The sequence below is a fragment of the Macrosteles quadrilineatus genome, unplaced genomic scaffold, assembly GCF_028750875.1.
Source record: "Macrosteles quadrilineatus isolate MER2022 unplaced genomic scaffold, UCM_ALF_1.0 Scaffold_9__3_contigs__length_116548681, whole genome shotgun sequence".
NCBI classification, from domain to species: Eukaryota; Metazoa; Arthropoda; class Insecta; order Hemiptera; family Cicadellidae; genus Macrosteles; species Macrosteles quadrilineatus.
Window position 1 is genome coordinate 23,897,618 of NW_026542602.1, and position 25,291 is coordinate 23,922,908.

The window sequence follows — 25,291 nt, forward strand, 5'->3', positions numbered from 1 at the left end:
TTTTGTGTTCGTATTTGGTACATGGTATAGTATTTTGTTTGCAATCAAGCATACCGAAGTGTATACTGTAACATGACCTTTCTTATTCACTGTATTTTGCCCTTTAATGGCTAATTATGGATTCATGAATGTGAGCCGAAACTGTTAGCGAACGCCATCATATTGAAATACCGTTTGAGTATGTAAATAATTGAATCACTTGATGGCATACCGACGAATTTATTATATAACTGTTTGAGATATTGTTTACATTCCAATATCAGCTCCCTGCACTACTCTACCACAACAAGCACAACAGGGGCCCCGCTACCCTCGACAATGGTAACAAAACGGCATTTACCGCATGATAATTTACCACAGGGAGTCGACGATATGATTGGAAATTCCCGAAGTTGAGGTACAATGTCGAAAACGAGCGTGGCGGCCGACAATCGAATAACAATCGAATCGAACGGTACATTCGATTGTGTGTCCGTTACTCGGCTACCGTGGAATCGGCGAAACTGCGACATTCTCGTCATCGTCATCACGTCATCGGCCTGACAGTCGTAGCGCGTGCCGAGCGTGCTGAACGTGCAGCTGACACGCCGAGCCTGAGACTCCCGCGATGATACTAAGTCTCATGGGCACTCTAGTACTAATGAGCATGAAGAGGACGCATGGAAAAGCTTCAGTAAGCTTAACACCCAATAAAGTTCACGTAACGTTTTTTTTCGTAATCGATGGACGTAATTGATCGCTGAACACATAGTTACATTACACGGCAAAGTTGTATAGATTAATTTGGTCTTTCATGGTTATCCCGGACTTTTTAAATGGCTTTTACATCTAAAATCTTTATTAGTGAATTTATTTGGTTGGAAAGCACTTTGCAGGTTAGGAGTGTAGGTGTTTCTTACAACTTTACTACTGTAATATCTTTATAGTAATTCCATACTCAACCAAAAAAATTCAAACCTTAATGTAATTTTACGTTTTTATTTCATTCTGTTTTATTTCCACTTCCCTTCGTGTTTGATGGTTTTGGGTTCCATTTTCATAGACATTTTATACATGACCGGATGCATGATCGGACCATGGGAACGGGTTTTAACGGGGGGTTTTATGGGGTAAAAATTGTTTTTTCCAATTGTTTACTCTTAAAACACAAAATGTATAAATTTTTCTCCAGACCTTTTTAAAGAGCTTAATAAAACAAATAATTTAGTATATCAAAGTGTTTGTACGGTGATTGGTAACGGAGAAAATTAAAAAAAAAAATGTTTACTTAAAATTCCTATGTTCATGATTGTCTTATGGAGATTATTGTAAAATGTTGTAGTTGGCTTGTTTATAGATATATTTTGATCAAACTTGGCGGATTTATTTATTTCATACTAAGCTATTGATATTTTTATACAAAACACACTTTATTAGTTTCCTTGTAGCAGCAAACCTAGGTACTCGTTAAACCTAATGTTATTTAAATAGATTTAATTGAAAATCACTTCAGGCAAATGTAAATTTGCTTAGACGGCAGGTTTGCTGCGGCGGGGGTATTTTATCAATTAGATTAACTTTTGATTGTTCAAATCCATCATCAGTAATGGATTTCAATAAACCAATCATCTGGAAGGATAAAATAAATATGTATTTTTGGTCTTATCAGAGCGGAACTTAGATCATGACTAATGTTTCACTTTCTCCCTACCTCATACCAATGATAAAAGATTGTCGTTCCGACGCGACGGCAAGAAATGTTCATGGTATTATGTTTTACATTGCAATTTACATTACATTACGATCACACTCGTCAGTGCACCATCGACAGAATCGTGTCGTCCGTGACTACGGTTGTAGTAGCAGACTACACTACTGAACTCGCATGTCGTGTGCAACACTACCTAGAATAACGCTAGTGATATTGTATATGGTAACATTTTATCTATAATGAAGTCTTCAACATGAAATGATTTAAAACTTGTTTAGTTACTCAATACGAATACTGAGGATTACAATGCTAGTACTTGTATTAGATCATACGAGAGCATAACAATGTTTCGCTGGCTACTTTGCATAGCAAATGAACTTTTAAGAATCTTACTGCCAATAAGTATTGACAAATGAATTGCTCAGTTGTTTGTTTCAACTGAAAATAAAATATCAGTAACAAAACTCAAAGAAAAAACCAACACGTTGCGTGCACCGAGTTCCAAAACATGCTGTGTGGAATAATAAAGAAATCATAAAGGTTTCATTACAATTGGTCAATTAAGTACTTATGTGGTTCACTGACTACGGCAGCTGTTCTCAGGTCCTCTGTATCATTTTCGTGTCCAACGATGGCTTTTCCTACGAAGCTATGATGAGAAATGCTATATAGTGAATGGTAATGCCACCAGTCGCTACTGGGGACTTAGCTTGCGTTGCCTGACTATTCAATTCCGCCTTTAATGACTTATCCGTTTATAAATAGGACATTACGGACAACGGTGCAATCTATACTATCATAAATTAAACATGTCTTTCATGGCGTGTTACATTGTATTTCTTCGGAATCTTGGTTTCGGTATGAGTTTTGTGGATAGTTTGGCCGTCTGCAAAATATGTATGGTATAGCTAATGGCGATTTCAAAATCAAGAGAATTGGTTAGAGGAGCCAATTTGTTGTAGAAGACAAGTTCCAAAATATTACATTAAGTTTGAACACATTAATTAAACATCATTTGTATATAAACAAATTGACCGATCTGCGAGTAACTGCAAGTTTCGGGTGATTTTACTACGAGATTTAAAGATAGAGAAAATACCTTTTGGTCGGGGGTAGGATTTTATTCTGGTTTAGGCAATTGATCCGTAAGAGGTTGTGTCTAATTAACGTGTATTTATATTAAATACACTTTCAATACAGGTATATGCTAACAATTTTTATGAAAATGCCAAGTAAAGATCCAAAAGATACTACTTTACATTCATTCCTGATAAAAATATATACAGAAGAGTTCCATATTAACAGATACAATAGTTAGCCTGTTTGCTATTTACAGTTATAATCAACAAAGTTTAGAATAATTTCCGTTGGTGAGTTCAAAAACCTGGAAAATCGTTACGGTCTTTTACAAGGCAGTAGTAATTGAAATCTAGCACAATTGTCTTTTAACGATCTGGAATTAAACTAGCGGAGGTAAACGGTCCATTGGAAGATAGTTTTACGAGACCACACAAATCTCTGGCCTACAAAGTACTTTGGTATGAGAGTTCCATTTATTCAAGGAGATCATCAGCTTCAGCAGATTTGCACCACTGACTATACAAACTCTGCATAATGAATGAATAATGCTTGCACGAATGCACCATGTTTCTCGTTCGGTCTACGTCGACCTCCTGAGGGCATTATTTTATTTATCCCAGCAATTCACTTGTGCAAGTATAATTTGTAGCGAATTTAAAGCCCGCTACACACGGTCAGTTCGGTGTGTCAGTTTGGTGTGTTCATTTCTAACTGTCACTTCAAACTGAACGCAGCATTTATTTGCATCCACACGGTCAGTTCGGTGTGTCAGTTCAACGTGCTACCTGGGGGTGAAATCCTCCCAGGTACGCTTCCCTTCCTGGGAAGTCGTACTCGTTCGTATGTATTTTCATAAAAATGTTTATTTTCCTACACACGACAGATTTGTTGGTGATGAGATGGATCTCTTTCACCTTTCCCACAATACCTAAAAGAATTATATGATTACTAAAGTTATTATTTGTTGTGAATTGTATATGACTTAAATGACAATAAACAAACTGTAAACAAAAAATGACATCTACAGTACACCGGACAGAACTAACAAATAAATTTTCTTCAGCTTATTCTTAAGTATGAGAATTCTACTAAGGAAGTGTGTTTTATCTATGGTATAGGTTATATAATGACGCTGCGTATGCTCAAATACCAAAATTTGACTAACTGAACTGACGCGGCGGTACACACGCTCACTTCGGACTGACATCAGTTCGGTGTGTCACACCGAAATGATGAATTTTCATCAGTCCATCAGTTCAGTTTTTTGATGTGAGCTCACATCAATTTGGCGTACACACGATCAGTTTGGTGTGTCAGTTCGATGTGAACACACCAAACTGACACACCGAACTGACCATGTGTAGCGGGCTTAATGCTTACAACTACGAAACGAGTTATATATGCTATTCATCGGGTCAAACGGAAATCTGCATGGTCCCTATGAAAGCTGTCACAGCTCAAAGTTGCGGCAAAGTATAAATATGCAGCAATTAGCAGCTTTCTGTACTATAAACAGTACAAGGAAGCCAACTTTGTCGGGGGACTGTAGGAAAAAAATATTACACTAAGTAATGCCCAACGCTTATAAATTTCAAGGCGGTTTCAATCTGTCGACACGTGTCTCCAATGCTCCCCCTATAACTCAAGATTGAGCCACCCGCGCCGCGACTCCAGTCTACTATTTCTGTAACAGTGAGCGAGGAGTGAGGTAGCGAGAGGTGAGCGGAAGACCGAATTCCGAGCCGTATAATTGCATAAGTGGGCAGTAGACTAGAGTGGACTAGTGGACCACAGTAAAGCACCGCCGTGCGTCGTGCACAACACCGCTAGGACAAACACGTGACCGCTGATCCAGATAGGAAAGGTCGACCAACGGCCATTAGTTTAATTTGGGTGCGGTGCAGGATGAGAAGAGTCGTCACAGTCACCATTTCTGACACAAGTGATCGTTTTTTAAATGCATGTCGATCATTCTACACCATGTTAGGTGCAGGCTGGAGAGGACATTGTCTTAGAACAGCCTTAGTTTGGTGGGGTTTCGGCTCCACAAGGCTCCATGGACTGAAACATCACGAAACTAACTATCACTATGCCGCTAACATCGTAGCTAATACGATAAGTAATCAAATTATTGAGGCTGAAATGCAGTGCAAAACCGCCAAGACACTAAATTTTCTCAAAATACATAATACTGTATATGACATAAAGAATACTTCAATATCTGTAGAAATCTCTAAAATTTTCTAAATATTTTATGCTTTGGTGACTCAGTCTTTACTGGCCGCACAAACGAAATCCATTACAGTGTTTGTTTCAATATTCCTAAAATCGATATAAGCCTAAATGTAATTTACCAACGTTCGTAATGTTCATTTGTATTACAGGAGAGAATGTTATCCCTTTTTGGCAACATCACTTATGACAACATGTCCTCATGTATCACTGCAAATGTAAAAAAATGATGTTAAATGGATAATGTGTCATTGGAAAAGATTTTATCATGTTTGAATTCTAACGTAACATCTGCATCCCGGCCCAAAACGTTAGGCTAAAAATGATGTCTTGTAGAATAAATGTATACTACAGTAAGGACACCGTAAAATCTTTATTTCTTGCTCTGAAAAACTTCTCATAAAGTCGAAAAGAAAGTCGCTTGAACCAGATATACCGGATTTATAAGTAACGTTTCTCATTTGCAGAAATTTAAGGTTTCCATTTAATCTGGAATAAGCCGAAATATTTATTTGCTCTCTGAAGCAGAGCATCGAACACTCTCCACAGCGGGCGCCAGTCACGGATGGCACCGTTTTGAGAAGATACATTAGCGACGCGAGCGTGTGCTGATGCTGGATTGGATGCTGGAATCCTAATGGGTTGCCGCAAGTTTTGATCTGCTTTGTTGTGGCACAGAATATTTTGGGGTGTACAACTACAGTTGCTTCAGTAACTATATTATGCCTTTTAGCTGGATAGTTGAGTGGATATTTCGTAATCGTAAAATTGCCCTGCGATTCAGGAAGTCTTTATGATGGTCCAAAACTGGGCCTTGCTGATCAATGAGCTTCTAGTAAATGGCCTTGGCTAAAGAATAGGCCGAAAAGACAGTACAATACAGTCGTCTCGCTCATTCAAAACTCATGTTCGTCTTAGCATGCGCACACTTTGTGTTAGCGTCGTATAGGTTTAAACTAATCTAAAGAACTATTTCTAAAATAGTTATGTTTAATAGTGTCAGGGAAGAAGATAAAAAATATTGTCGAAGGATCCGTGTGGTGGTACTTCGGATCCCGACCTATTCTGTTCATATATGGAGGCAGAAGGTGCATCCGGAAGCATTCCAGGGTCGCAATCATGAATATGTATATTGTTAGATAAGACGAGAGTGAAACTCGGATGTACAATGACTGCGGTATGTAGACCTCTGGGAAAGAGGCAGTCGTACCCTTGGCAGTCTGCACGACCGACCCACTGCGGTGGCACGACTGTCACTGTAGACAGGTGCAGGCTGATCAATACTGTCTTGGAGTCATAATATTGTGAAACTTATGTATACATGAAGTAAAAAACCCATGGGTCTTTTATTTTTATTTCTGTTTATAGTTTTCTATGCAAGTTAAATATGTACCTTTGATTGATTATATCATGGAAAAACCATGCCGATATAATCAAAAGTTCGTGACCACTGCAGAGTCCACTTGCAACTTGTGGTAATTGCAAATCGTATCGCACTTGACAGATTTGCGAAACCCGGTAGACAACAGGGACAACACAGACCCTACCACCTTAACAACAACAGCAGAAGAAATATATGAAAACCCTTTCCAAACCCCAACAAAGAACTCATAATAACATCACAAACCTCAACAACGGCCATATGTATCAAATAAAAATTACTACCCCAACCAAAACAATAGCACCACCTAAAACATCATCCTCAACCGGAACAACAGCGACTCCTAAATTGCTACCCCTACCAACAACAGTCAACAACAACAAAGCGATTCGTATGTCCACATGTGGAGCGAGGACGCGGCGGAAGAATGGAACGTGCGCGGACGTCGGTGGCTCGTGGCAGCGCATTAACAGTTTCCGATGTAACGGGCCTGTGTCATTTGTCGATGGGCGGCCTTAATATGGGTCCAAACAAAACAACGGCCGCAGGCGCGAAAACTGATTGCACTAGCATGGGAACTGGCACGAGATGCGTCTAGGGAGAGATACATGTGTAATGTGTAGAGGGAGGGTCGAGAACAAAATGACATAGTGTGTGGTAGAGGCTCAAATGCTGTCACGTGAAGAGGGAGGAGTTTTACGCATGATAGTGGACTTTGGAGTTGGATGATACAGCTTACGAGTTATTACACACAATGTTTTCATACAAACGTAGAAAAATTTAAGGCGATAAATTTCGAAGGCATGGTGATGGTTATTAGTGAAATATAAAGGAATATGAAGATATAGTTAGAAAACCCGTCATTTATGTTTTGCCTCAATGGGACATGGACTTAATACAAACGAAACCCTACAATTCTCACTTGTAACATAAGCCAATATGCTTCTTGGAAATTATAAATTTTGAATGAGAGCGTGATAAAAGGTCACTTTGTGCCTTGTAATGGGAACACAAGCTGGTAAGAGGTATCTGAAGAATGTGGCTTGGCCTCCCTTCGGCAAGGAAGTTTCTTTTCAGCATTGTGTTTTAGACATAGTGTCTGCATTAAGGTTCCAACATAAGTGCCTTAGAAGGAAAGAGAATGAATAAATAAACAATTATTGTGATTGTATTCCCCCCTTTGTTTCCATCATGATGTCCACAAGACTTCTTCCAAAGAGTACTAGCAGCAAAATTATCTCTGTTAATACAGTCATAGTTGGCAGCGGTGAACAAACACCTCAGACGTTAAAGTAGCTTGTCAAGGTGGCAAGTCACAGATCGGCCTCTTTGAACAGGATCCGCTGAGGAAGACAATGCGAACGTAATCGAAACGTCTGCCAACTGAAACGAGGGTTATGGTCTGATGAATAAAAGATGACGCAATTATGAGGTACGGTGGGTCTTCGGCGTGAACTACTTGGCAGTAACAACTTTGCAACCTGTTCGGCTTTGAGGCAGCCTACGTTGTCGGTGTCACCGTTGATTCACATTACCGGTCACTCAAGTACCGATTGGAGTTTGGACGTTTTAAGGTTTGCAATGCGATTTCTATGGTTATGGGATGCAAAATAAAATTGTTCATTTGAAGTTAGTGGTTTGGTTTTAGAGCTATTAATTCGCCAGTTTTAATAATAACATCTGTAGGAAATGTTCAAATATAAAACTCACGTAATTATGTGCACCCATGATGTATGTGAGAAGAATTTCGTAGGACAAATCTCTTATATTTCGCTCCTATGTTCAAGATGACAAGGGATTAATCAGCTCTGTCTCAACTCGGGAAGGTTCAAACGTAATATTTGAAAAGTTCCTTACGTTTGCTTATTTATCGTTCAATCAATGACAGAGTTAATGAATAGCATTGTTCAATCAATCTTTATTAACCTGATTATTTGAGCTATAGATGCTCCACGTTCATCAGTGTAGACCTAAACGGGTTTTAGAAAGGTCGATCTTCGTCCTTCCCAATGGAGAGGTTTTGTTTATTTTACTTGTCATTCTGCGTTGCTATTGCCTTGGTCCTCCTACCTGTACTTCCTGGGATTTTTATGGCCCCTAACTACTTTGGTTCTAATTTTGCTCTTACTTTCATTACGAAATTATGTTATCTTAAGTTTGCATTGTATCGCGTAGTGAGCTTAACACGAAACATCACTGAAATTTACCAGTCGAAGACAATAACGGATTGCCGTTCTCTACAGTCAATGTGTCCACCATCGAACGGTACGTCGTGTGCAAACCCTCAGCTCGTAACCTCAGAGATCGATAGAGATTGTTTTGCTATTCGCCCACTACCGTCCTCAGCAGCTGTACTATCCGCCTCCGCGACTTTCTACGTCTCCAATATCAGATTATCTGGTCATGCACTCATACGCGCTCTTTCACTTAGTTTATGGAAATCCGCTCACATTAGCGAGGTATGCAGCTCGTGCTCGTGCAGATTGCTGATACAACTGGTCTACCCAACTAATGGAACTGCTGCTGTAGATAATATTTGCTTATTCCAAACTACAGTCTAAATGACCTGTTAATTTCTTGCTTGTATGGTCGAATTTGACCTACTTCTACTTATGCACTACATGGAAAACATTGATTACAACACAAATGCTTTGTTAAACATTCGTAAACGCCTTTCCTATCTATAGACCTTACCTTGTACCATTTGACTCTTCAACGGTTTAGGATATGATTACTCTAGAACTCGCGCATCCAGTCTAATATTTTAATACTAAAGACTCTTTGCGATTCTCCGATCAACTGGATCACAGGTTGACTGAAGAAATGCTCATAGCTGGAGGAGTTGCAATTAATACATGGATACATTTCACAAATAAACTGGTACCCCTCTCCTAAACAAGTCCCCTCTGCCCAATTTTCGTACTATCTTAAATTAAAGCCGTACTTATCTTGCTTTGTCGGGTTCGTGTGATCCTGATCTGGCATCTTAAATCATGTTCCTATTGATGTTCACTGTTATCAAACGTGGCTTTTGATGTCGGAACTAAACCCTGAATAGGGGTGTGCGGAAGGGTACTTAAAACTCACGAACACAATAACACATCTCAATTAGGCCTGTAGAAATCATAACGAATGAAACTCTTACCGCCTTCAGTAACAGCTCGATTATGTTGTCAACAGCGTGAAGGCCGTATAACATTGTGTTGCCCGGATGTAGAGCACAACTCTCATTTCACTTGTACTAATGAGTGGCGGAGTCCGGAATATCTCCGTACGCCACCTGTCTCCTTCTTAGCCCACTTTCCGTTTACGGAGATGTCCGAGACCTCGCCACTTTATGACGGACATTGTTCCCTTTGCTCTCACACCAATTATCAAATTACTCTTTGCTACTGGGCTACTGGTCGCATGCAAATACACTAACGGACCGTGAACTGCGGTTCAACGTGCGTTGTATGGTGTGCTGGGGGATTGAAAGCAGCAGTGCTTGCATGAGCGGACGACACTAAACAAGTAGATGAATAAGACTCTTTGAAGTTGAAACAAAATGCGTTTTTTTTTAATTCCCTTATGATTACTCAAGATTGATGAGATTTGCGGATGATTAGTTAAAAATCGTACTCAGCCCTAATAATTATAAGCTTCAATGAGTTTGTAAACAGTGTTTTCGTCGGTCGTTAAAGAATTTTGAGAGGACGGATTTCCAGTCCAGACAACATGAACGTTGGTGGTTATTAGTATATGACTTAGTGCACTACGGTTGAGATAAGCTGTTATTGTTTGCTAAATTAATTGCTAAACGCAGTAGGCCTATGAATTTAGCCCTACCAAACTTCAGGAGATGAATCCATTTCCATTTCCATTTCGTTTTGTCATGAGAGCCGAAGCCCTCTGACTGCATACCCGGTACCTATCCTTTAGGACATACCCGGGCCCCATGATGTAGGCCGAAGCTTACGCATCAACCTTTAGCACATCATGGGCGGATGACTTAAGGTCATCAGGCTCGCCGGCTGCCGAAGCAGACCCTTCGGAAGGAGGGTTGCCCCTCGATCCTAACCAGGGATTCCGGCTGCTTGTTTAAGCGTCACTCCACCTGGGTTCCACTAGGTCGAGACCTAGAGGTCCTAGGTAGAGCGCCCCGACGCATTTAGTGCAAGCAACACTCGGGACCTATCTAATCCCTGACAGGCAGAACCCGCCATCGAAAGCCAGGAGGAAGGGGACCGTCAGCACGCTGACGGGGGGAACCCCAACCTCCCATTTACACCGCTGCCCGATCGAGGCCTTACCCATTGCTGGGAAACCAGAGATAACCAGAGCGATAGATCCCCAGATACCCCTGGCGGGCTCGGACCCAGCACCCGATCTACTTCGTTTGCCCGTCAGACCCAACATCACTGCCAGGCCATCAGGGTTTCCCAAAAGGAGGCAGGTATAGAAGTGGGACCCACCCGGATGAACCTATCCACCAGAGGTGGCGACACCCTTGACTCAATTGAGGTTCCGGGAAGAACCCCCCACACTCAAGATAACCATACCGTCCGTGCTCAGAGACAGGGATTGGTTTGCATAAGTACCTACAAACCGTTGCCCTCACACTGCGGAAAGTTACGTTGCCCTTGAGTGTCCCCGTGAGCTGCGGGTACTTGCCCGTTTTCACCTCCAGGAAAGGTTACTTTCAAAGTCGAGGATTTGCCCACTGAATGCTGGTCGCACACAACAAGCAGGCCGAAGCCCAAAGAACCACAGACACAGGTAGGTTAGAGATTATGATGTACTTCCATCTCTCCTAGAGCTAAACACCCCTCCATCCTGGATAAAGGAATGTCACTGGGACCCAATGCCCAGTCGTCCATGTCTGTGGCCAACTTGAAAATGCCGATACCAACACGGAGCATTTACCTCCCCTCTGGGGGCTAGGAGATGAATCACATTTCACATTATACAGGATGTGTTAATGAAATACATAGGCTATTTCGAAATAGTTTCATTTAGCAACGGTCATATTCTTATTGGCCAAAATAATTTTCTTGTTAAAATTTATATTTATGAGAAACGAGTGTTGAAAATTTTTAATATCCGACATTCGTTGCACCATACAAATCTAAATATACCCAGGTTATATTTATACCCAAGTTCATTCATCAACCTAAAAACGTTTTCGGAAATGGATCTAAAGGATCAGCGAGCACTCCTACAAAAATTGTGCTTTCTGCAACACCACGCCCCTGATCTACCCGGATCTTGAGGTATCACAAATCGTGTTCCATTAACTTAGGCACGTACTTGAACATCGCGAGCCCTGACCTTGGTTATCGCCTACGTGCGTGAGCGTCAGTGTAATCACTAATCACCTACACGCGCTAGTGTGCGTGTATAGTGTCCCAGTCCCAGCTCTCACCGTCGTATCTGATGCTGGAGATCTGTCGATGCAGCATTTTGTACACTTATTTTCTATAGTGAAGGGGTAAGGCTTGAATATGAAGACCTGAAATAGCTCCATTTTTAGTGCGAATAATTTTGGAGTCAGAATTTCAAGTTGGTAGCTGCTGAGACAATATTAATCCCAAAAGGTTACCTGAATCCTAATCAATCGAAAATTACCTCTGGGAGTAAGGTCTTCAAACGTACTTTTGTATCATAACCTCAGCTGTATTCTCGTTTTAAACAGAGTAAACAAAAACCATGTAACAAAAAAGGCAACTGTAGCTGATTTTGCTGGACTGCTCTATGAGTCTTTTTTTACACAAGTTGCAAACATTGAATTCGGTTTAGCGTAGCAATGCATTAAGATGGGGTTTCGGACAATCTATAGCAATAGAGTTGGGTTGTGTTGCTCGTTTAATGGTCAGTGGTGGTGAACTCTCAAACTTCGTTGCAAGAAGGACTCTTGTCTACAAAATTCCACTTGCATAGGCACTGCAAAAGTAAAAATGAAAAAAGGCAATTGTGCTAGGGGTGTAGCAAACAACAAAGAAACTTCTGTATGTATAAGATATTCAGATTACAATTGGTCCAACCACACTAAGACTAAGAAGAAATTTAATTTTATCAATTGTCCATCAATACACTCGAAAACTGACCACCACTTCGGTTTCACATTTCACAACAGCGGCATCCTCAGTGAAACTTCATGCTGCACCGGAAGCGTTCTCTCCATAAGACAAGGGGACATTAGAGTTAACATTGGTACGTTGACTCTCGATGCCCGGAACTCCGCATAACGGATAGCTGGGAACTTTCCTTGGAAGCTCGTCTAATCATAGCCGACAACAATCGGCTTCGATACTAATCATAATCAATTATGTGGCAGAAAGTGGTAGGATGTAACACCGACTCATTAAAAGCGCGAGGTGTTCCTCAGGGCATACTACTTTGTCTGTTTTTCTGATAACTGCCTTTGTTTTTCTAGTTATTGACGGAGATTATTGGAGATTACTTGCTTTTATTCGAGATATAATACTCAAATTGTGGTTGGGTTTATGTTTTTGCGTTGGGTAAAATATTTGAGAATATAATAAATGACCTTGTTTTTCAGCCTATTCGTATTTCATCGTCCTTGATTCCATTTTGTTTAATGCTGTAACATTGCTAACAGGATGCTAGTTATTCATTGAAATTTTAATTTTGTTAGATGTTTTGAGATGTGTATTCGGTTGAAAGAATTGCAAGTTAAATGAGTGTTCAAACGATTGAAATTTAATGGTTCAGCTAATGACTCGTTCGGAACGAGTGCCTTATCAATAAGATTGGTGAATTTTTCTCTCTCAATGTACACAATACTAAATTAGTTTTTAAATAACTATTTAGTTTTTTTTCATTGAAAGGAAATAAGCTCAAACCTAATCACTAGACGAGAAAAAACAAGCATAATGAGTTTCCTCGGAAGCAACTCTGCGATGTTTAGCGTGTACAAGAGTGCCGAAAATGGTGGAAGGGAACATTTCCTCATTAGAACAGGAGGTGTACAGCGTAGTGTACCTCAGGGATCGCCTTCCTGCTTCCTCCAATCGCGCTGGGAGGTTTACTACAATATTTGGCGTTTACTCTAGGTGTAGCAGGCGCCAGTTAAGTGTCCTGGTTTCACAGTTAATGTTTTATGTTTACGAAGAGAGCTGTAAACGTGGTGTTATGTGTTGTACATAGAGCTAGTTTTATCACTTTTCACAATTCTTATGACTTTTTTAATGTGAACAATTCTGGCTTGATAATTTGAGTGCTTTTCACGTGATCTAAGGCTCAAAGGTTAACCAATAAGAAATGTTTGGGTAACCTGAAGATAGGAAGTTAACTTGGGTGTATAAAAATAATTTAGTCTGATAATAATGAGGACTTTTGGTCAGTATTAGGGATTAAGTCGACGATTTGATCATTTAACATCCTGGCCTTAAACTTTGCACAGGATTTTGATTGGAAATTTGATTTAGAATTGTAATTTTTCGCAGACAGAAATCATCCATAAAGGATAATCCACTTTTTTAAAGATTCATGTTGTTATAATGGTGTTTATTGTTTCGAATGGCAAAACATTTAAGTAAATAGGCTGCTGAATGCTCGTGCATCCTATTGATGCCTTAGATGCATCGAAGAAGACATTTTCAAGGCTGTCCTCAATTTTGGAGGGAACAACCGACTATTACTTGACCTCCCAAGTTAGGTGTCTCCAATTCCCAATTCACTCTTTGCAAAAAGTCCCGTTTTTTACAAAATCCACTGGATCGCAAATTCCCACTCACAAGAACCTATTGTTTGACCACTTTCTAAACAATCACGCTGTAGCTGGAAACAATCGGTGAAAAGTGCTTGAGGATAAGTGCAGATTTAAGCTTTACCTGAAGTTTGTAATTTGCATTTTCTCTTCACACATTCAGACTGTACGGATCTACAACCATTTGTGACAAAGTAGTCTGTGATTCTCGATTATGAAGCTTTGAACAGTATGGCATATAGATTTTATTTTCCCTTTTTGTTATCATACCATCATACGTGAAGAAAATTACAGTACATCTCAGCTTAGAGTGTTTTTAAACTTTGTTTTTTTTTATTTCGTGCATTTACTTTTAGTTCAGTATTAGTTATAATTGCTACTTTGATTGGATATTCATCTACATATTATACTTTGCTTTAAAATAGATGTATATAGATGAAACATATATGATGTTTGTCAAAAAATCCAGTGTTATGTGACGGTTTTGAACATTCCTACATTTTATGGGGTTTTGGTTAGTACCTTTTTAAAAGTCTAGGTGTCTTCATGTTCCTTTAATGGAACGCAAACAGGATGTAAGGATTGAAATGAGGAATCAAATAAATTGTGGGCCACATCTTTTTGGGAAACTTATCAACATGTTTCGATTCATTTGGACGATTAATGGAGCGAATTCCCTGTACTAAAAATTGACGATCTTGGTCTAGACTAGACCACTGTTTATTAAATTAGTTGATCCACAGAACCAAGGAGAGAAATTCCAGGAGGAAAATGTGAATATTTGTGCTTATTATCGTTCTAGCCGGCAAAGTTTCAGCCCATTCTCCGGACTTGGCGGTACAGAACACGGACAGTGAAAGTGGCGTATTGTTTGAGCTTATGAGCGCTCATCGGCTCTTTCTAGTTTACTGCTACAAGCGACATAAAGCCTAGCATTAGGCTAGTAGAGCATTCTCTCTTCCTTTGCTCTTCAAGCTTTCCATCCCTGTCTACAATGGCAGTCATCATTCAAGGGCAAAAAAGGTGAATGTGTCCGTCTCCAGTCGAGTTCTCGGTGGTGCTTAGTTCGAAAGTCTCTTGCTGTTTATGGACAGATCACGTGGGCTGGCGCTTTAAAATAAGTTTATGGTGTATATTTTCTACACCGTTTGTCTGAAGACATAAAATAGATTCCATACAGTTTTCATTCTAAAAACATATTACCTATGAATGTATCATAAAAAAAATTGTGCATACGACACTCCCTTTAAACGTTAATGAATTAGTTCTGCTGACATGGAAATGCCGATATACTTACAATATGGAGACAAAAATAGGTTATAGAATAGGTTAAACAAAATATTCTTATAACATGTTCTTAGGCCTATACGATACAAATTATAAACAAATTCATTTTTCATCAGGGAAATGTGAAGTTAGTATTATAAATATCATTGCATGTACGCTTCAATCAAGCAAAATTCAATTCTACCCTTAACGAACAATTTATTTGGCTCACTATTGGTTAAAAATATGTGGTGAAGTTAATTCCACAACTTGGGTGTCCGAGTTCCCAATTCTTTTCTTATACACAATTGCCCATTTTGCGATATACTAATTTACAAATTCGCGACACGGTCAATCACTCTTTTGTCCCTAGATATCCATGTAAACCCAGCGATTGTTACGGATTATTAATGTGCTTTCCCACCAGTGGGTGAACGCCACGCCTCCATTGTAAACGTTATAAGTTGTGACGATCGATGGCACAATGGAACCGTTGACTTGGCTCGTAGATTATACATTCTGGCCGAGCGAGTGTTTAGCAAACCAAATATCGGGAACTGGGTGCATCGGTGCACCTGCGTTACTCGCGGACCTACTTGCTAGGTCGAATATCCCCAATTGTCATGCATATACTTAGGTCGAAGAGTACCAATTGTCCTGAGTGGCTAAACAAGTTTTAATCAGTAGCAGTTTTATCAGCTGATTGGTTTATATTGTTGCTTGGTAAACAATATCAAATAATTGTTGAGTCTCATTTGAATCGCAATGGGATCTTGCATTAATGCTCGTATTAGTTGGCCTCCTAGATCACCAGATATTACCCCGTGTGACTTTTTTATGTGGGCCTTCGTTAAGAATTTTGTCAATGCTAGTAAAGTGATCACCAAAGAAGAACTCATAGAAAAAATCAGGAGAGCGTTTGCTAAAATATATTGTCTTATTTTATGTAGTGTTTGGCAAAACTGGAATTCAGACTTTATTATTTGCGCTCGGATAATGACAAACATATTGATGATGGGTAAACACTAAAACTTGAAATGATTTCCTAGACTTTGATTGTTATTTCGCAGCTTTAAGTGGAAAATTAAGTGCTTTATGGTTGTTTGAAGTTGTAAAGTTTTGTATAAACACCCTGTATATTTATGTGTAATATTGATAGAAACCATGTGACAATATGGTTAATGTCTGCTGCTGATTTTTATTTGTACGTTGACGTATTAACACCGTAAATATTTACGCTCGTATCAGGCTCTGCTGTCCTTATTTGGCTAAAGCTTACAGTTAATTAACTTTAAGGACTGTGGAACAGAATCACATGTCTGGATTCAGTTTTCCGTTAGTCCTGCACGTTCAATGTTAGCTATTTCCAATCATATATATATATATATTAATAAGAAAATTCTCAGCTGCCCTGTGGCTGTAAAATGTAAACCAGCTGAATGCGTTTGCATTGTTAATCTCCACTCATGCGTATCTTTGTTAAACAACGGAACCTTAAATCAACCATCGCCAGTGAACCAGGCTGACTAATATATCAACCAGATTCGGCCAACCGTTCAACCGTAGATGCGTAACGGATTTCTCCTCAGATTTACTTAGATTTCATTGGTTTGTTTGAAAATAATCCTTTTAGGCGTTTCTATTGCCTGTCTTACCTTCAAATATTAAGGTTGATGGATCGTTCCCAGGGGTTTATTCTGGACCCATTTGTCATTGGGTTAATGGTGCTATGCAACAAAATGTTGACAATGTATCAAAACCTGTGTTTGGACCATTCCTCCACAAAACACATAAATATGCCAATGGTTTTAAACACGCAAGTTTTAATCACTTAATTGTTTCTAACAATTGATTACTGTAGCATAATTTAGTTTCTTCACGATGGTAAAAATAACCATTTTTATGCAAGCTTACTCCAACCATTGATCTCTTGTTATTAAAACTGTATGTTATTTTCTAAACGTTTAACTACTTTCGTATCGAATTATAATGGGCGACAAAGATTTATGGAGTACTATTAGTTGGCTATTAAATATACATTTTCACATCGACACATACTTCATTCTCTATTTTATAGATTACTAGCTGTACCCGCGGGCTTTGCCCCGTTTAACTTATAAGTATTCGCATGGCTCATTCTTGTCCTGGTTGCAGTTCGCTCGCTACGCTCACTCACCTTTTGGTTGGAAATTAGCTATTGTCATAAATAAAAAAATAATAGTGCTGCACCCTGTTGGTAATCCTTGTAACTATTATGCTATTGAACATCATAGAACAGAACCAACTTGTTTAATTGAAACAGCTGTTAAGATTCATTAATTCCTTTTAAATATGAAAAATCATAAGGTTAACATGGGGAACTACAGAGCCACTGGGGCGGAGCCCGAAAGGATTTTTGGGATAAGAATATGCTTTAATGTTAATCGGGAATGTGAGCTATCATCATGCCAAATTTCAGCTCAATCCGTCCAGTAGTTTATGCGTGATTGAGCAACAAACACACACACAAACTCACAAACTTTCAGATTTATAATATTAGTAAGATGATTTTATAATTTTTAAATAGTGTGGCATGAGTGGACTAAATATTGTATAATATTCTTTTGCAAATTTCATTACTTTTTTTCTAACATTTGGTACTACTTTCACGTTCTAATTTAGTTACACCGTAATACAGGGCGGCTACGTAAAAATCAATTGTCCCAAAGGAATCTGAAGTGCTCAAAAGGAATGCAATAAAAGTAGCGACTGCCCATCGAGAATGGAAAGGACTCTTTCAACCAAATCATCATCAATTCAAATCCACACATTTAAAAACTCTAAATTACTTTTCTAAAGTCATACGGGATTCCGCCCGATTCCTTGGATTTCCTTGCGAATGTATACGTAGAAACCTTTTCGTTTCGACCTCTCCGTGCCGAATGCGGGAAAAACAGGAAGTTGCATCGTCACTTTCAATTGGACTGTTCACACCCGACAGCGACAAAAAGTTGATCCGATGTCACCGAACCTGCTCCTCTTTCTACGTGTTGCTGAAGAGCTATCACGTGACCACGTGCTGAGCGTATAGAGCGTATCAGCACACTTGAGCCAGGTGATTGGACGACTATGGGACTACCTCAAGGGTCGTTGGGAACAATCTTGTTACCGCACTCGTGATAACGGCCAAGGAAATTACGTCTTTGTGGCAAAATTGAGGCGATCGATTAAATTCTTTTGTAAGTTTTTTCTGAGGAATTAGTTAGTACTTGTTCTTTTTGTAGTACGTGGCTGTGTGAATGTGGGATATTTACTGGGTATCGAAGGGATATTGATAAATGAATCTACGGTGATACGTTAATATTCGATTTGAAAAGTTTAATAGTGTAATGTCATTACGTCAATTGGACATCTAATTATTGATTGAGTTTTGGGTTAAATGTGAACGTGTGTGAAATTAAAATGGCATATGTGCCATTCAAGAGATAAAATAGTATATTCAATTTTTATCTTTATGTGCCAAGTAAGTCATTTGAAAAATATTTAATGTCCTCTCGATCTTCCAATTATAAAGAATGTTTAACGTTACAGTATTTACAATTTCAATACAGTAACAGCTTGTCGCGTTAAGGTTTATATTTTTTTACATTAGGCAAGTATGTCAGCTTAATTTCATATTTAAAATAAAATATAAAGTGTAAAATTTGTAAGGAGAAACACCGCTTGATGTAACACATCACTGATATAACTGGCGTAATAGATCTGTATTCAAGTTCAACTTAAAATGCGCAATATAGTGCTCTTCGCTGTCTCAAAGAATTGAATTTAAATTTGAGCCTCTCTTGTTCGAGGGATTATTCAGTAAAGAACATCAAGTGTCCATGATGTTTTTTTAGGATCTGGGTCGTGCATTGGATTGTACAATAAAAACCGAATGTAGACCAGTAAAAAAAATTTAAATTAATAACAACTACGAAAGCTACATTTTTTTCTTCCATTATAATGAAGGTATTGAGTATGTAAAGCGTTTAATGTAGAAGTTTGTTGTTTGAAAGAACCTAATGGTTATTACAGTACTAGATTTCATAGAAAATTACCTTGAACCATAAACTACGTTCCTCTTATGAGTCGTTTTGTCACACCGGATTTAGCCATGTATGCACGGCCGTATACTTCTGTTTCTGTCTTTGGAATGCTCTCTACTAAAACATAATTGCCAATTATGCCGCGAGAATCGGCTTTATAATTCTTAATTGAGAATGTTATCCACGGTGGTTAAGCTTTACGTAGTGGATTTTAGAGTTCGTTCATCCTTCCTTCTCTCGGTATTGTAAGTTGTCTGTGTATACAATTTGTGTTTATAGTAAATACAAAGTTAATACCTATAGATACTGAGTTATTTCAGGGGAATTTTCCTCTCTTTAATATGTTGTTACGTTTCAGTATTATGTATTTTATCCAAACGTATTTTCTTCATTTTTGTTTACAAAAGTTTACAACTATCATACACAATTGCTTTATTAAATTTAAAAAAGTATATTATTTATTGGTTTAAGCAATAACATAAATAAATAACTGATTTAAATGCTACCCCCACCCCCCTACAAATGCATTACATTCCATCCAGTTGTTGCCCTAATCACAACATCCTTATTGAGTATCCAAACTGAATTACTGTACTGTATTCAAATTTTCAATTGTATCACGCATGTTTATTTTAACAATAACGTATTTAAATCAATATTATCCATACTGATAGCTTATACTAGCACGCAGATTACTACAAAAGAGGGCTTTAAAATATCTACGAAATAAATATTATTTGTTATATGTATATCGTTTTCTACGTTTCAGGACTTTCTGAAATTACCAGTATTTTCTAGCTAGGATATTAAGGCATTGAGCAAACCACGCTTTGCTGACACAAATTATCTACAATTCTTAATTTTCTTTTTAAAAGTAATATTTTTACTTCTTATCTCCTAAAAGTGTGTTAATTTACATAATTTCTAGATAAATGTGTATTATTATGACCGCCTTTAAAAAGAAATCCAACCCTATAGTTCCATAAAAAAACCTCACCCACACTTCTTCGTCGTGAAATCCACGAGAAATTCGTTAGGGTAAACTTGAAATGCATTTTCAAGTCAAATCGTTGGTCCGAAACAACAATTGCCGAACCCGTACCTTCAATCGGTTGTTCCTGGACATTGGACACTTATCACGAATTGTCGCGATTCTCGATTAACTCAATTTCAGATTTCGACCAGCGAATTGTTTCATGCCCTGACTCCCAGCACAGAAGAAGAGTTGATTGGTCGTTACTAGTGGCAACGACTGAGACAAGGAACGGTGGATCGTGGTCCATGTCGGTCCAAGTGGACAGGGGGAATTGAAACTATTAACACGAAGCCATAGGAGACTGGTAATGAATAAAGATGTTGAAGTTATGACGTATTTGTGTAAGGTTCTAGTATATTTTTTGAACTTGTTCGATCTTATCTGCTGAAATAAGCATCTGTTCAATCAAGTTTAAAAATATAAATGGGGTGGGATTTAGCGACCATTAAAAATGTACAGGATACACATTCAATGAAAATGTCTTGCTAGTGCAGGGAAAATAAACCATAAGTGTTGAAAAATGAGATTTTAAGCGAAAAGTGTACAGACACCTTATTGAATTTTTTAAATGACAAAAAATAGACTACTGTATAACTTAATAAGCTTGGGTAAATCAAATCTGATCCACTCTATAATATCATACTTTGTGGTTGGCTGACCAGGATTTGCTTTTTAAATAATATAATATATAAGACTTACCGTCTTGAAGCAATCCAGTTTTTGTACTTGTTCGTCTGTTGTCTGTCAGTTGAGCACATGTCATAAGTGAGGTTATGTCGCGACATACAAGTAGGGTAGGCCTACCAAAGTTTATGTTTTCATCTTTTATGTTGTGTAAAATGTGTTGTAAAAAGTTGACAAGAACCAGAATGTTCGCATATTTATAATGAATTGACCTCTAGAAGAATGTGCTGAGGATGGCTTTATAAAGCCGAAACAGCTGTACACTAAGTACAAAAACTGGATTGCTTCAAGACGGTAAGTCTTATATATTATACTATAATATCAGTTTAACCTTTTAAGTTTATAAAATAATATCAGTTTATTTACCTTTGAGTCGTTTAACATTTTTGCCCTCAAATTACAACGATTTTATAAATTAGTGTACATGGGGTTCGGCAGGTCTAGCTTTTGCCTTGGAGGTCCTCTCTTTGTTTAAACCTCACACTTCACCAATCGATTTTAGCTATGTAATGATGCCTTGAAAAGATGCCCTTTCACACTAATAATTGTAATGAAGTGTAAACCTAGTTTATAGCAAGTGTCATTACAACACATATTCCTAAAGGTTGACGGAGCTCAGCAGAAGTGAACACTGCATTTATTCCATTGTCTGTGCTGCAACACTCGCGCCATTAGATTTAGTAACAGTCAACGACGTTGCGTTCTCATATTAACTAACAAGTATAATCAATGGTAATGTGGTTGGCGATGCATGCTGTAATACAGGTGATTATGAGAATAAGTCGTTTACACGAACCTCTTTATAGTACAGTAAAATTAGACGCGAGTGTAGCTGAACCATCAACTCCATTATACGTTGTCTGCCCTTTGCTTGGTCTGAGTCAAAAGTCTCCTTTCTTATCTCATCAGCTTTTGCTTTTGCGGAGATGTAAAGCTTGATCATAAATGACAAATTTGTATCATTTTGCAAATACCCCAATTAATTGTCGTAAGATTCATGAAGTATGATTACAAAATGAATTAGCATAACATTTTCTACAATGTGAATGTTTACGATCTTCTTTCTGTAGCCAATAATTTCAAAGTGAACTTAATCTTCAGATAGCCTATTTCTAAGTCATTATTCAACATATTTATTTATAGGTGTAGGAAATTTACAAGGGGGTTTCTGAAGGTCGAATATGGTTTAATTGGTTCTTTATTATTCTTTAGTGTCGCAATGTGATTTGACGTAAGTTATAAATTTTTGTCTAAACTGTAGTGGTTTATAATTTTAGAAAAAATGCATAATCCCTATCTATATTATTTTCGTTAATGTTTCAAATATATATTTGACCAAACTCTCTATTCATTTTACTTTCTCTGGACATTCCTTTATTTTACTGTTATAAAACATGTAAATGTTTTTTACCCCTCTCCTTGATAAGAACCTTAGACACTTTTAACTTGGGGTAAAATTTGAACTAAGGGTGGAACACTTTCATTAGACAAACATGTTTGTCTAATCTAATCTCCAAGGACGGATGCAAATGTATTTTGTTTATTACAGATTTCAACAAAATACACTCAATTTTAAAATTTAGTGCCATTTTTTCGACCGTTCGACTCGTAAATTTAAACGTAAGGTAGTAAACAAACTATTGCCACTAGTGTCTCTGAAGACAATAGAGTGGAATCTCAGTGCAAGCGTTTCCACCAACGCCACATTTAACACATGGAAGAACACCACAAACTGTCTCCGGAGCAAAACACACCGAGGTATTTGTGTAAACCGTTCGCTTAGTAAAAACCACATTGCGGACCCGGAGCTAGTGAAGCGACTCGTGAACTGGTCCACTTGCCAATAGCGATGGTACATTTGTTACCCGCAGTGCAATAGTGCATACAATCAGTGCGAGAGATCGTCTGCAAACCTAGATGCAGATCTTGGGAATAGGCGCGGCTGGTGAAGTTGTATCACCAGAGTAGATCATCGAAATTCTTTCATAAAGATTTATCATACTGTAGCTGTTGTAGATAAATTTATGAATTATGATGAGCTGGTTGTCTGAGTAGCTGACTATATTGCTCACTTGACAAGTAAAAGGTTACTGGATCGGTTCTTAGAAAAGTCAGTAGCTTTTTGAATGTTCGAAACAGGACGTTTTGTAGTTTGCCTTGATCATTGGGCTTTTATTTGTTTTAACTAAAGAAACGGCTGATCTAATCAGTAACAACGCTTAGTAACACGTCATTCAATTTTTACCTATCCTCCACATATACGCACCTAAGTGTCAGCATCGTTTGATTCTAATGTAATCTTTCTCTGCCTTTTACCAGTTACCCTTGACAATGGGCTTTTATTTGTTTTAACTAAAGAAACGGCTGATCTAATCAGTAACAACGCTTTTCAGACCACAGTTGTCATGAGGGGGTCCATGCATGGTCAATATTGTTCAATCTTATTGAAGAGCGATCATACACGTTCAATAATATTGTACATGCTCCTTTAAAGTACTGACAATAATAATCATTTACTCTTGTAAGAAATAAAAAAAGTCGGTTATTTAAGGAAATAATGCAATTTATGAAGCAAGGACCGCCTTCCTATCACCTTATCAATGCATGAAATGTGTCATAATCTAAACACAACATAACTTGTAAATAGTGTTTAATGTCAAGGTTAATTTTTTTAAAGTAAGTAGTTGCTTAATTTTTGAATAGACAGTGCTCAGCCATGTTAATCGTTATTAACATTCGTTGCTGATGCTGATGGCGGACTTGTTATTGTACAGTATATATATCTTGATTGTACAAATGTTAAACATTTAAACGGGGGTTTCAGTCACACCCTGATAATTCTATTGAATGGAGAGTATTTATTAACTTATTATAAGTAATCATAACCATTAACCAACCAAATAAATTATCTATTCGGATTTCTTGTTGCAGGTTAGTACAGGACCATTAGCGTTTAAGGAAAATATGACATGTAAGTACTGTTATTTATTGTATACTACTGTTTTAATGTTTATATTTTAAAATGCTTAATTTTTTAACATATATGGCAAAGGAATGGGAATTAGTTTGTATCGATGTTATCATAGCCGTTTTTACTTTTTTCAGTCTTCCTGAGGTTCTAAGTTAAATTATGGTCGAACATATAACTTTTTACCAACCGATGGCAGAAACACGTCTCCTGTTACGTCTCGGTTCATTTAACCTGTATGAATCATTTCCCGCTCTTGTTAAGCAGTTTGTGTCAAATCCAGTGCTGAAGTCTGCTTGTAACTCACATGAGCTAATGGATGCCGACATGGACTGTCGACTGTCGAGTGTCGGTCCCTTGGTTTCAATTAGTATCCTGTCATGCGGCGACCGATGTAGAAACCTATACGGTAAATTCTCTACCCAGCCGGCTAACTGAAAGACTATGCAAACATTAAATAGATGTCTACGTATTGAAATTTTTAATTTCCATGGAAAAATATCCATAAGAAGTCTTAGAAACTGACGTGTTTTGCCATGAGAAAAGCCACGCTGGAACAAGTAACGCTGTTTATCATAGAAGCATTCTTATGCCAATACAACCAGAAATGTTAGAAATGTATGTGTTTTAGCGAATTTCCCTATAGGGAAATAGCTATTTATATTAAAATACGGTTTAACATCAATTTCGTCTTAACCGGAAATAGTGATTATTTAGGAATTGATTTATTTATACGCTTATTGCTATCCTAACCTCCTAACTAGTAGAGGACATTCTTCGTAATTGTTACGAGTATTTATATTTTTGTCAGTACTAACATTATATATTTGTATTTTTTTCTTCGTAAAACGGCTAATCAATTCATGCAATCAAAATATAAAATTTCTTTCCACGTGTTGTACTTTTCACTAATATAGTTGTGTGAGAGTCGAGTAGAGCTACGCCTACTGTATCTAAATCCTTAATTAAGAGTCGTTATAAGGATTCCAAGAACCACAACGGTTCGAACCATCCCACAGCAATGCCAGCAAAGCGCACAGGAGTCGGCAGATTAAGCTGTAACTAGCTATTTTCATCTTTCAGGCTATAATTTTTCGGCAGCTGGAAACGACCGCGATCGTTAACATCGGTGGCGCCGGCGAACATCACAGAAACGGACCACAACTTGTAACATCTCCA

The 25,291-nt window shown here is 38.1% G+C and overlaps 2 protein-coding genes across 2 annotated transcripts in view; one reads left to right on the forward strand and one right to left on the reverse strand.

The window, feature by feature from the left end:
• LOC129003287 (elongation factor-like GTPase 1) overlaps window positions 1-25,291 on the forward strand; it is a 157,312-nt gene that overhangs the window by 34,645 nt on the left and 97,376 nt on the right. The gene's annotated exons all lie outside the window — the stretch shown is intronic.
• Window positions 1-25,291, reverse strand: part of LOC129002411 (uncharacterized) — a 58,534-nt gene that overhangs the window by 10,352 nt on the left and 22,891 nt on the right. The gene's annotated exons all lie outside the window — the stretch shown is intronic.